The following is a 12,566-nucleotide window of genomic DNA, read 5'->3' as shown; positions in this document are numbered from 1 at the left end:
ATCTCTGCAATGCATGTTTACATGTAACAGAGCTTACGTTGAAAAGAAAAAAGAAGGATGCAAGTGCTTTCATTTTCCAGGATGCTACACGATTTGGCCATGTTGGTAAGAGAAGAAAAAGAAGAAGAAGAAGAAGAAAAAGCATGTTCGGTCTTTAAAATAAAGTCTGCTTCATTTGATATTGGAACAAATTCTTTTGCTCATTGTGGCGCTCCTAGTGGACGGATTTGGAAACTTTTTTCACCCACGTGTCGGGAAATTCATTACCTTTCACCATGTATTTATGTCTTAACACCAAACGATAGCATTTTGTAAACAACCGCCATGGAAGCCGAACGGAGAGATCAAATTGTGCACAGTTTTCTTGAAAATCCATTGTTGTCGGCATCGAAGCTAGCTAAACCGCTTAAAATGCCCAGAAATACCGTATGGCGTGTTATCAAGCAGTACAAGGAAACATTGACGACGGCTCGGAAGCCGCATTCGAAGCGTCGGAGTGGAACTGTCGACCGGAAACTGTGTGGGAAAGTCATCAAGGCCGTCAAGAGGAATCCCAATCTTTCAGACCGCGATTTGGCTAATAAGTTCCAGGCCGCTCACAGTACGGTGCGACGAATTCGTCTCCGGGAAGGAATAAGGTCATTCCGAGCCAGCAAACAGCCAAATCGGACGCTGAAGCAGAACAATGTGGCCAGAATCCGTGCTCGAAAGCTGTACGACCAAGTGCTGACCAAGTTCGACGGATGTATTCTGATGGACGATGAGACCTACGTGAAGGCGGACTTTGGGCAAATCCCAGGTCAAAAATTTTATTTGGCGACGCACACAGGGGTAAAACATGAAAAAGGCGATCAAAACTGTTTTCTGCCGAAACTGTTCGTTTTAGACCTATAGTATCTTCGAGACAAATGACCAGCAGAACAAGGACTAAAAAATTAGTTTTTTGAAAAATTGATTAATCCACCTAGTAGTAAGTTAGAAAAATTAACTTTTTAAATATCCATTTTAGAGCTGTATTGTCTGAGAAAAGTTTTTAGCTTGTACCAATTCTAGCAACTTTGCTAAAGAAGTCATAGCTGTAACATTAATCGTTTCAAAGCTATGACAATTTTTAGAAAAATAACACAAATTTTCAGTTTTTTCAACAAAACTTTTTTGCGCGTGATTTTTCATATAAAATATGTTCTAGAGAGTTTTGAAGACAAAAAAGTTGTATACTTTTGCTGAATATACTGTATAGAAATTTTGAAGTTTAAACGAGATATCTTAAAAATACTTAACAAAAATAGTCATTTTGAACTGGTTATATTTGCTGAGTTCGGACGAGTTCGGTTACATATTTTACAGTTTTGCAATAAGAAAAGTATCGCCTTTCAAACAATGTACAATTCAAAGTGGCCAATTTTGATCTTCATTGTGTAAATGTCAATAGAAGTGAGATAAAAATGAAGTTTTTATACTAATTTGAGCCCATCTACCATCTCAAGTCCAAGTGGTTCAAGTAGGCCTACTTTTAGGAATTCTACACATTGCAGCCTGATAGTAATAGTTACGCTCAAATTAGTATAAAAACTTCACTTTCGGCTCACTTCTATTGACATTTACACTATGAAGGTCACAATTGGCCACTTTGAATTGTACATTGTTTGAAAGGCGATACTTTTCTAATTCTAAAACTGTTAAATATGTAACCGAACTCGTCCGAACTCAGCAGATATAACCAGTTCAAAATGACTATTTTTGTTAAGTATTTTTAAGATATCTCGTTTAAACTTCAAAATTTCTATACAATATATTCAGCAAAAGTGTACAACTTTTCTGTTTTCAAAACTCTCTAGAACATATTCTACATGAAAAATCACGCGCAAAAAAGTTATGTTGAAAAAACTGAAAGTTGGTGTTATTTTTCTAAAAATTATCATAACTTTGAAACGATTAATGTTACAGCTATGACTTCTTTAGCAAAGTTGCTAGAATTGGTACAAGCTAAAAACTTTTCTCAGACAATACAGCTCTAAAATGGATATTAAAAAAGTTAGTTTTTGTAACTCACTACTAGGTGGATTAATCAATTTTTCAAAAAACTAATTTTTTAGCCCTTGTTATGATGGTCATTTGTCTCGAAGACACTATAGGTCTAAAACGCACAGTTTCGGCGGAAAATAGTTTTGATCGCTTTTTTCTTATTTTACCCCGGTGTGCGACGGCTCGGGGGGATGTACCTGCAAAATTTAAGTTCGTGTTTGCGGATAAATTCGCCCGCAAGTACATGATTTGGCAGGGGATATACAGTTATGGACAGAAAACCAAAGTCTTTCTCACTGACAAGACAATGACATCAGAAGTCTACAAAAACTGGAGTAATGGCTGATTTACCCTCAATTTTCCAACATTTTTAATATAGTTCAGAAAAAACTTGTTCGGACTGGACAATTTTGGAGCACATGAGATTTATCTAGTGTGATTTTTTGAAGGCTGTTTGAACCATCGATCGAATCGGAAAATGAAGTTATGGCTGTTTTATCCTTAATTCCTCCACATTTTTAAAATATTGTTGAAAAGCACAATGTTTTTACCCTCAATTTCCCCATTTTTTAATTAATTCAGAAAACAATATGTTCGGCTTTGAAAGTGTGGGTTTTTTCCGAGGAATCAAGTGAAGGCTATTTGAGCCACAGCCTTAATGTCCATTCGTTTATCAAATAATTCAGAAAAGGTTTATTCGGACTGAAAATTTATTCCGAGAAATCGAATGAAAGTTGTTTGAGCCACGCATCGGAAAATGGAGTTATGGCTGTTTTACCCTCCGTTCCCCTCCAGTTTCAAATATTTCTAAAAATTGCATGTTTGGACTTTAATTTTAAAGGTTAAAAATTTAGTATCTTTGAGCCACCGAAAGTGTTGTGTTCAATTGCGTAGAGTTTCATGATTAATTTTATGTCATTCAAGTTTGTTCCGAACTGCCTTTGCAATTAATAAACTAGCATTTGTAAATATTATGCAGGTGTTTTATGATAAAAAAAAACTAGTTAAAACCGTCAAAATAGAGACAAATCAATGTTACCCCAAAGTCAAATTCTAAGAAAAGGCGAAATCGATTTTTAAATCAAATTTAAAGTAGTCTAATAAATTTCTGCAATCATGTGTTACGTTCATAGGAGTCCAGTACTGGTTTTAAAAATATGAAACATGCCACATTCTTCTTCACAGAAAAAAATAATTGAAAAATTTTTTGAAAAAAGTGATCAATCTTACCCCGGATTTCGGTATGTATGTTTGTATATTTCTATGCGAATTACACAAATCCACATCGCTTAATCGATCAGCCTGAAATTTGGTACCGTGATGTTTTTGGACCTGGGTAAGGTTTAAGCACAGATTCTCTGTGATGTAAATGAGTTTGCATGCATTGACAATTTACATGTTTTGTTTGAATTAAGAAATTTCACATGAAACAAGCTTAAAATTACTTGAAAATGCCCGATTCCTTTCTACCCATGTTCTTACATGTGAGGGTTACATGGATTTTCGAAATTGGAAATATTTGTTTGTGTTTTTTACATGTCTTTGCGAACGATTTTCATTTTCGAGTTCAAAAATGCAAAATTTCGTGCAACGTAACATTACATTTTTTTTTCTGTGTTATATCTAGAATCAACTTCGAGCAACATTTTGTTTCGGAAAACGTGAATTGCTACGGTTGAAAACGATCATGAACGCGGTTATAAATATTTACTCCAAGATTAGTGTACTAAACACAGATTTGTTCAAACGTTACATCCATGTATAAAAGTTTTTTTTGATTGTCATTTTAATAATTCCACTAAAATCGTGTTTGAAGCATTTTTCACCGTATACCTTCAACTAAGGTATCTGCTTTAGTGACAGAAAAAGAGTAAAGTTTGGTTCGGAAAAAACAAAAAACTGGAATAACCTTTTTCGGCCCTCATGGCAAATTAATGATAAATTTCTATAGGTATTTATAATATTGTGATCTGATTATCTGTGATGAAACGAACTGTAAAAATTTCTTATCACAAACTCTTCTTTACAAAACCAACCGCATTTTAATTGAAAATCTAGAGATTACCGAGTAATGTTTATATAACCAATATTTCAAACGACTGCTAATCTTCGAGAAAAATGTGATCCTGAAATATCTCAAACTCTTGAATCAACACTTCTTGTCAGTTCTGGGATCTTAGCTTAAGATTTTTAAAATAAAGTTTTTATTATAAATTTATATTTAGATTTATAGTTCCCAATAATCATTCACAGAATGCTATAATGATATCTTATTAAATACAGGATTTCATTTTTTAGTCTGAATTATTAAATTTGTACGCCGTCCTTTAAAATCTTAAACCAATGCCATGATTCATTGATGATCGATGCATTCTGAATCGGGATTGTAACTCAGAATTCTGAATCAGAGTTCTGAAATTGAAATTTGAGCTCCGAATTCTAAATCTAAACTTAGAATTAGAAAAGTATTTATTATATGTTTAGTTTCAGTTTGAAACGGATTGAACGTACCAATGATTCGAGATAATGATCAAGAAGATTTAAGGTATTTGCCTACATCTAGGCTTTTAATGATAGTAAACTTTTATTCATTCGGTGTTGCATAAATTCAGACGCATTAGAATGGAAATCATTAAAATATTTTTTGTTTAAATAATGCGCCTGAACATTCTAATGAGTCTAAAGTCGGAATTTAAAATCTATATTATACTTTTGAGTTCCGAATCTGAAATCTGTGAAAGAATATTAAGTTTTCTATTCATCTTTATATTTTCTCCTAACTTTTCTATTCATCTTTATCAATTTTTAATATTCTTTCTCCAAAAATATACATTTTCACCGATGTGCGAAAACGAATTTACAAAAAATCTATTGAACGGTGCACGCAGAAAAAGAAAGGGGGTTGGTTTCAACAAAACGTTTTGTTATTTTATTTTACAATATCGATGCAAATTTTTCGATACGTTTCACTAAAAAGTCGATCGGAAATAATAATAAAATTTTGTAATTTTTACACTCTCATTTTTTACTACCTACCTATAAAATTTGATTTAATTCGAAATATAAAATCGGTTCATTTCAATAAACGTGTAGTTGGCCGAAAAATTAAAAACAAAAGAAAAAAATAGCGGGAAAAATTAACAAATTTTCTCATCCGAACGACTTATTCGTCGGTGCGGCCGGACCCCTCCGGATTTGTTCCACAACTCAGAGGTTTGTATCATAAATTCAAGTACACGCAGAAAAATTTATTGTAGTATCAATCAAATTTGGGCCGAAAATAATAAAAATTTTGGTTGGGAAAAAGCAGAAATATATTTTTGTCTATATTAATAAAAAACGCTACTTGAAATTAAACTTATCGTTTATGTTTAAGCAATATAGGCCCTTTTTGAAAATGAACCATATTCATTTTCGTAATAATAAAATTTTTTTGGGTAAAATTGAAAAAAATGAGATTCGAAAGAAAATTAATTTTTTTTGTGGTTTTCAAAATAAAAGTTTGATTAGTAATAATTCTATGTATAGTTGATATTATTTTCAGATTCTGCTTATTAATTATTAATACTACAAATTTTAGTTTTTCAATGTTTCTTTATTTTTCTCTCCTTGAAACGGGACTAGACGGGATGAATCATCCAACCGGATGAAAATCCCTGAATAAATTATCCTTGAAATATCACTAAAAATAATTGACTCCTCCAGCACGTTTGGGGATAACACTTAATTAACTATTAATTCAACCGGCGATGCTGCTGGTGGCACAGGCCAGCTCTGGAAGGACCTATTCATGACCGTTCATGCGGGGTCGACGGAATTTCGGCCCTATGGAGTTGGAGGTCGAGGTCATCTATTCTGCCCATCGATCTGTAAATCTGTTGTGTTCCGGCATGTACCTAGCAGGAACTCTTACCCGTTCGTGCCTGCATGCCCGAGCCATGTTCCCGGTTCCGAGGTTCTCTGCAAATAAAATAAGCTTAAAAGATTAAAAATATAATTAAAGTTTTTATATTTACCGGTGTCTGGTCCAGCAAAAACGACGTTCCACAGCTCTCCGACTTTGTGCCGTACAACTTGTCGGGCCATCTTGTAGTTGTTTTGTTCGGCTGCTGGAAAATTTTAATATATTTTTTTTCTTTTTTTCACTTATCGTTTTTTGGTTGCACGTTGAATGCAATAAAGCGAATTTTGGTTGCAAATTAAACCAAATTCGATTTGTAAGTAATAAAAAATGTGTATGTATAAATAACAAAATTTCGTTATTATTTTCGATCTATTTTTTCGTGAAAGGTATTAAAAAATCTACATCAAATATATAAAATAAAATAACAAAACGTTTTGTTGAAACCATCCCCCATTCTTTTTCTGCGTGTATGGGTGAGGTGCTTATTTTTATTTTTTTTATGTTTAGGGACCGATCGAAGTCGAACCAATATTCGAAGCTGGTTCAGGAAGGAAATGGGACCCTGCATTGAGCGAAGTAAGGTCAAATTCACAGTGAGCGCGAAGCGAAGTGCGAAGCGAATTTCCAATTCGCGCGACAAACCGCTTCTTATTGAAACACGTTGAAAAAAACATCGACCGGCCACAGTGCAAGCGAATTTTCATGCGAAGACCCGGCTGGATCGCGCGAGTTCATCCTGTTCATGCGGACAGACACTGAAAATATTCTCTCGGATATTTTTATCGTAAAATGATTTATCTAAAAAATCTTTTTCAACAGTTTATTTAGCCGTTTCTGTGTTGGTAATGAAAAATGCACGGTTTTTTAGCGCGGATTTTCGAAAAAAACGCGGTTTCAGTCTTTTTCAATTGAAACAAATTCTAACTGGCAATAAACGACCGGTGGCATGAAAGCCCCACAATATGTGTATAGGGTGAAGGGGCTGAACGGATAGAAGTTGGAGTTTGCTATACGACGCCATCTTGAAATCCAATATGGCCGCTTCCACTCAACTTTAAAATGCTGGAAGTGACTGAAAAACACATGAAACTCCCACAATATGGGTATTGGATGAAAGTACCCAATAAGTAAGAAGTCGAATTTGGCTGTCCGACGCCATTTTGAAATAAAAGATGGCGGTTTCCACTCGATTCAAAATGCAGTAAATAAGTGAAAATCGCATGATCCATCCAAAATATAAGAAATTAGTAAAAGGGATCAAAAAGTTGATAAAAAATGACTGACAAAAATTTTGAGAAAACTGCAAAAAAGCACTGAAACAAATAAACAAAAATATGACAAGTGTTATAAAAAGAAAGTCACATTGGCAAAAATATAACAAAACTGTGGAAAAATATTAAAAATATTACTAAAATTTAAAATATGACAAAAATATGACAAACAAAAAAGAGATAAATGACAAAATTTTGAATAAAACACGACAAATGTAGTAAAAAAAATTATGCCAAAAATATGACAGATATAACACAATTAGACAAAAATATAAGAAAAAAATCACAAAAACTGCAAAACTATGACAAGACAAATGAGAAAAAATATATGACAAAATTATAATCAAAATTTGACCATAAAATGACCTGACAGAACTTATATAAGGACAAATATTTGACAACAAATTTACAAAAATGACAAAATAATAACAAAAAATTTACAATAAAATCAGAAACATCTGACAAACATATATAAAACTATAAAAAAAATTATTACAAAGGTGGTAAAAATATGGAAAAATTTGACAAAATAATGGCAAAAATTTGACAAAATTATGAAGAATGAAATAAACATATGTTGATGATATATATAACAAAATACTTTCAAATATACATGTATGTAAGAAAAATGACAAAATGATGATAAATACGATATTAAAATTACAAAATTTCAACAAAAAACATGACAAATCCGAACATAAAATGATGAATATGTTACAAATATATGACATATGACAAAAAAATAAAAATGACAAAATATGACAAAATCTAGACAAATCTATGGGCTTGTGATATGTGTGACTTAATTGGCAAGTTAGTTCCCTCCTAAGCCAATGTCCGTGAGTTCAAATACAAGAGTAATCATCGGATACAGTTGTACCGGGTAGGACATTCAGTATGAAGAGAAGATGGTAAAACGACTATATATAATCGAACGGAAAAAAGACAAAACTATCAAAAGAAACTTACAATCAAATGAACAAAAAATCTGACAGAACTATGACAAAAATACGACAAATGAATACATGACAAAAATTAAAATAAAATGACAAAAATCTTACAGTACTATAACAACCATTGTCAATTGTTTGTCATAATTTTTTTTTTTATCATAGTTTTGTTATATTTCTATCATATTTTTTAATAGCTTTGTTACATATATTTTTATCACATTTGTAAGATTTTTGTCATAGTATTGAAAGATTTATGTTATTTTATTACAAATTTTTGTCATATTTGTAATTTTTAATTAGTTATTATATTTGTCATATTTTTAATTTAATTTTTCATATTATCCATAATGTTGTCAAATATTTGTCAAAGCTTTTGTTTCGGGTTTTGGCATTATTATTAATTTTTTGTTATTATTTAGTAAATTTTTATTAATTTTTTTCAGATTTTTTTTTTTAATTTAGTTATGGCTTCGCCATTTTAACAGGCAAGTTTATCATAGATTTGGTATATTTTTCTCAAATTTATGTAATATTTTTATCACCTTTACCATATTTTTTATCAAAGTTTTGTCAGAGTTTCGTAATTTTTGTTGTTATAATATTTCAATTTTTTTTTATAATTTTGTAATATTTTTGTCATAGTTTTGGTAGATGTTTTTTCTTGCGATTTTCAGTCATTTGAAATATTTTAAAGTTGAGTGGAAGCCGCCGTATTGGATTTTAAGATGGCGATTCATAGCGTCAGACTGCAAAATTCGACTTTTACTAATTGATTCCTTTCACCTAATACCCACATTATGGGGGTTTTATGCGATTTTCAGTCATTAAAATCATTTTGATTTTAGGCTAAAGCCGCCATCTTGGATCTGGGTGTCAAAAATCAGGTCCTTATTCCGGTCCTAAGATTCCTTTTCACAAATCCTGTGGTCCTAGAACGCGCAGGGTTTTTTCCGCGGTTTTCCGGAATTGACGTGGTTTTTCGGAATTAATGCGGATTAGTATTTTTTGCGCAGTACTTATCCCTCTCTGACAGTTTTAATTCTGCAAATTAATTTGCAAAGATTTTTTCACGTGTGATAAATTTTTGCAAAACACCGAAGGTTTTTTTCAGTGTTTCACCGCTTCGCAATTCGCGTGCACTGTGGCCGGCCATCAAAAACGAACTTGCGAAATTCATCCGGTGAATGAATATTTCGCTTCGCGCTCACTGTGTTCGTACCCTAAGGGTACGAACACAGTGAGCGCGAAGCGAACTGCGAAGCGAAATATTCATTCACCGGATGAATTTCGCAAGTTCATTTTTGAAGGCCGGCCACAGTGTACGCGAATTGCGAAGCGGTTCAACACTGAAAAAAAACCTTCTGTTTTGCAAAAATTAATCACTTGTGAAAAAATCTTTGCAAATTAATTTGCAGAATCAAAACTGTGAGCGAGGGATACGTACAGCGCCAAAAAAAAAAAAATAATCCGCGTTAATTCCGAAAACCACGTTAACTTCGGAAAACCGCGGAAAAACCTTGCGCGTTCTAGGACCGCGGGGATTATGAAAAGGAATCTTAAGGTCATGAATTGCCTGGACTTTATGAGTACGTCGGAGAATAGATTTTTGACACCCAAATCCTGTATGACGGCTTCAGCCTAACACCAACATGCTTTAAATTACTGAAAATCGCATAAAACAAGCATAATGTGGATATTAGGTGAGAAGAATCAATTAGAAAAAGTCGAAATTTGCAGTCTGACGCTATGAAACGCCATTTCAAAATCCAATACGGCAGCTTTCGCTCAACTTTTAAATATTTTAAATGACTTAAAATCGCAAGAAAAAAAATCTACCAAAACTATGACAAAAATATAACAAATAATGAAAAAAAATTACAATATAATAACAACAAATATTACGAAACGCTGACAAAACTTTGATAGAAATATGACAAAGGTGACACAAATATTACAACATGATAAAAATATACCAAATCTATGATAAATTTGACATTAAAATGGCAAAGCCTTGACCAAATTTTAAAAAAATCTGACAAAAATTAATAAAGTTGACTAAATAATAACAAAAAATTAACAATAATTTCAAAACTCGAAATAAAAACTTTAACAAATACTTGACAACATTATGGAAAATATGAAAATTGAAATAATAATATGAAAAATCAAAATTTACAAATATGACAAAATTTTGCAATAAAATTACATAAATCTGGCGATACTATGAAAAAAATCTTACAAATGTAATAAATATATATGTAACAAAGCTATGAAAAAATATGATAAAAATTTAACAAAACAACGATAAGAAAACAAAATTATGACAAACAGTTGACAAAGGTTGTTATAGTACTGTAAGATTTTTGTCATTTTATTTTAATTTTTGTAATAATTTTGTCATGTTTTCATTTGTCGTATTCTGTCATAGTTCTGTCAGATTTTTTGTTCATTTGATTGTGAGTTTTGTCTTTTTTCGTTCGATTTTAGTCGTTTTAACATCTTCTCTTCATACTGAAAGCAGTACTGAAAGTCTTACCCAGTACAACTGCATTCGATGATTACTCTTGTATTTGAACTCACGGACATTGGCTTAGGAGGGAACTAACTTGCCAACTGAGTTACATTTTTAACATATTCAACATTATGTCATTTTTTTTTAATTTTTTGTTTATTTTTTGTCAGATTTTTGTGATTTTATTATAAATTTGTTGTTATTATTTTGTCATTTTTGTAAATTTGTTGACAAATATTGGTCCTTATATTAGCTCTGTCAGGTCATATTGTCAAATTTTGATTATAATTTTGCCATACATTATTTTTCTCATTTGTCATAGTTTTGCTGCTATTTCTGTGAATTTTTCCTCATATTTTTGTCTAATTTTTTTAAATTTGTCATATTTTTGGCATAATTATTTTACCACATTTATCGTGTTTTATTCAAAGTTTTGTCATTTGTCTTTATTTCTTTTGTCATATTTTTTAATTTTAGTAATAGTTAGTCATATTTTCCCACAGTTTTGTTATATTTTTGTCAATATTACTTTAGTTTTATAACACTTGTCATATTTTTGTTTATTCATTTCATGCTTTTTTAAATTTTGTTAAATTTTTGTCAGTAATTTTTCATCAAATTTTTTATCCCTTTCACTCATTTCTTATATTTTGGATGGACCATACGATTTTCAGTTCTTTATTGCATTTTGAATTAAGCGGGAACCGCCATCTTTTATTTCAAAATGGCGTCGGACAGCAAAATTCGACTTCTACTTATTGAGTACTTTCATCCAATACCCATATTGTGGGAGTTTCATCTGCTTTTAGTCACTTCCAGCATTTTAAAGTTGAGTGGAAGGGGCCATATTGGATTTCAAGATGGCGTCGGATAACAAATTCCAACTTCTATCCGTTCAGCCCCTTCGCCCTATACACATATTGTGGGGCTTCCATGCCACCGGTCGTTTATTGCTAGTTAGAATTTGTTTCAATTGATAAAGACTGAAACCGCGTTTTTTTTTTTTCGAAAATCCGTGCTAAAAAACCGTACATTTTTTATTACTAACACAGAAACGGCAATGATAATTAAATAAATAAACTTTTGAAAAATATTTTTTTGATAAATCATTTTACGATAAAACATTTCCGAGAGAATATTTTCAGTGTATGTCCAGATGAACAGAATGAATTCGCGCGATCCAGCCGGGTCTTCGCACGAAAATTCGCTTGCACTGTGGCCGGTCGATGTTTTTTTCAACGTGTTTCAATGAGAAGCGGTTTTTCGCGCGAATTGGAAATTCGCATCGCACTTCGCACCGCGCTCACTGTGAATTCGACCTAAGGCTTTCCATTATTTTTATCAGTAGCTACAAAATCCAACGGGTAAATTATCCCCCAAGGCAAGCTATTAGCGGGAATATAGATTGACCATGATGTGCAAAAAGGGAGACGAAGACTTTCCCAATGATAAAAAGCATTTTGTAGCAAATAAATGAGGCATAAAACAATTAATTGTAACCGAATTCAATTAATCCGAAAATCAATAACCATTTTGCTTTCTTTTGAATTTAAACAAAAATGAATTCAAATAAAAAAATATGATTAATTTTTAACCCCACTTAGTTTTTAATTTTAAGCTAAAAAGTTTTTGTGTGTTTTACCCAAAATTATTTTATTATTTTGACAAGTATGATGGATCATTTTCAAAAAGGGGGTATTTCGTTTTCAATCGAACGATAAGTTCAAATCGAATCGATACTTTTATTCAATGTGGCCAAAAATATATTTGTGCTTTTTCCCAACCAAAAATTTTATTATTTTCGTTCGAAATCTTATTGTTTCTAAAATAAATTTTTCTGCGTGTGGTTGATTTTATCTTAAGAATATGAATACAGAATCTGAATTCTGATTCCGAATTAC

At 31.9% G+C, this 12,566-nt stretch overlaps 1 long non-coding RNA gene across 1 annotated transcript; it reads left to right on the top strand.

Annotated features, from left to right (window-relative positions):
* Window positions 1-5,150: 5,150 nt before the first annotated feature.
* On the top strand, window positions 5,151-12,154 carry LOC129748599 (uncharacterized). The gene is made up of 3 exons (XR_008737774.1): window positions 5,151-5,238; window positions 6,437-6,510; window positions 11,990-12,154. It is a non-coding gene; the product is annotated as an uncharacterized LOC129748599 (long non-coding RNA).
* The last annotated feature ends 412 nt before the right edge of the window (window positions 12,155-12,566 follow it).

Source organism: Uranotaenia lowii, chromosome 2 (genome assembly GCF_029784155.1).
Source record: "Uranotaenia lowii strain MFRU-FL chromosome 2, ASM2978415v1, whole genome shotgun sequence".
In the NCBI taxonomy this organism is placed as follows: Eukaryota; Metazoa; Arthropoda; class Insecta; order Diptera; family Culicidae; genus Uranotaenia; species Uranotaenia lowii.
The sequence above is the reverse complement of the archived record's forward strand: the minus strand, read 5'-3'. Positions and strand labels throughout refer to the sequence as shown.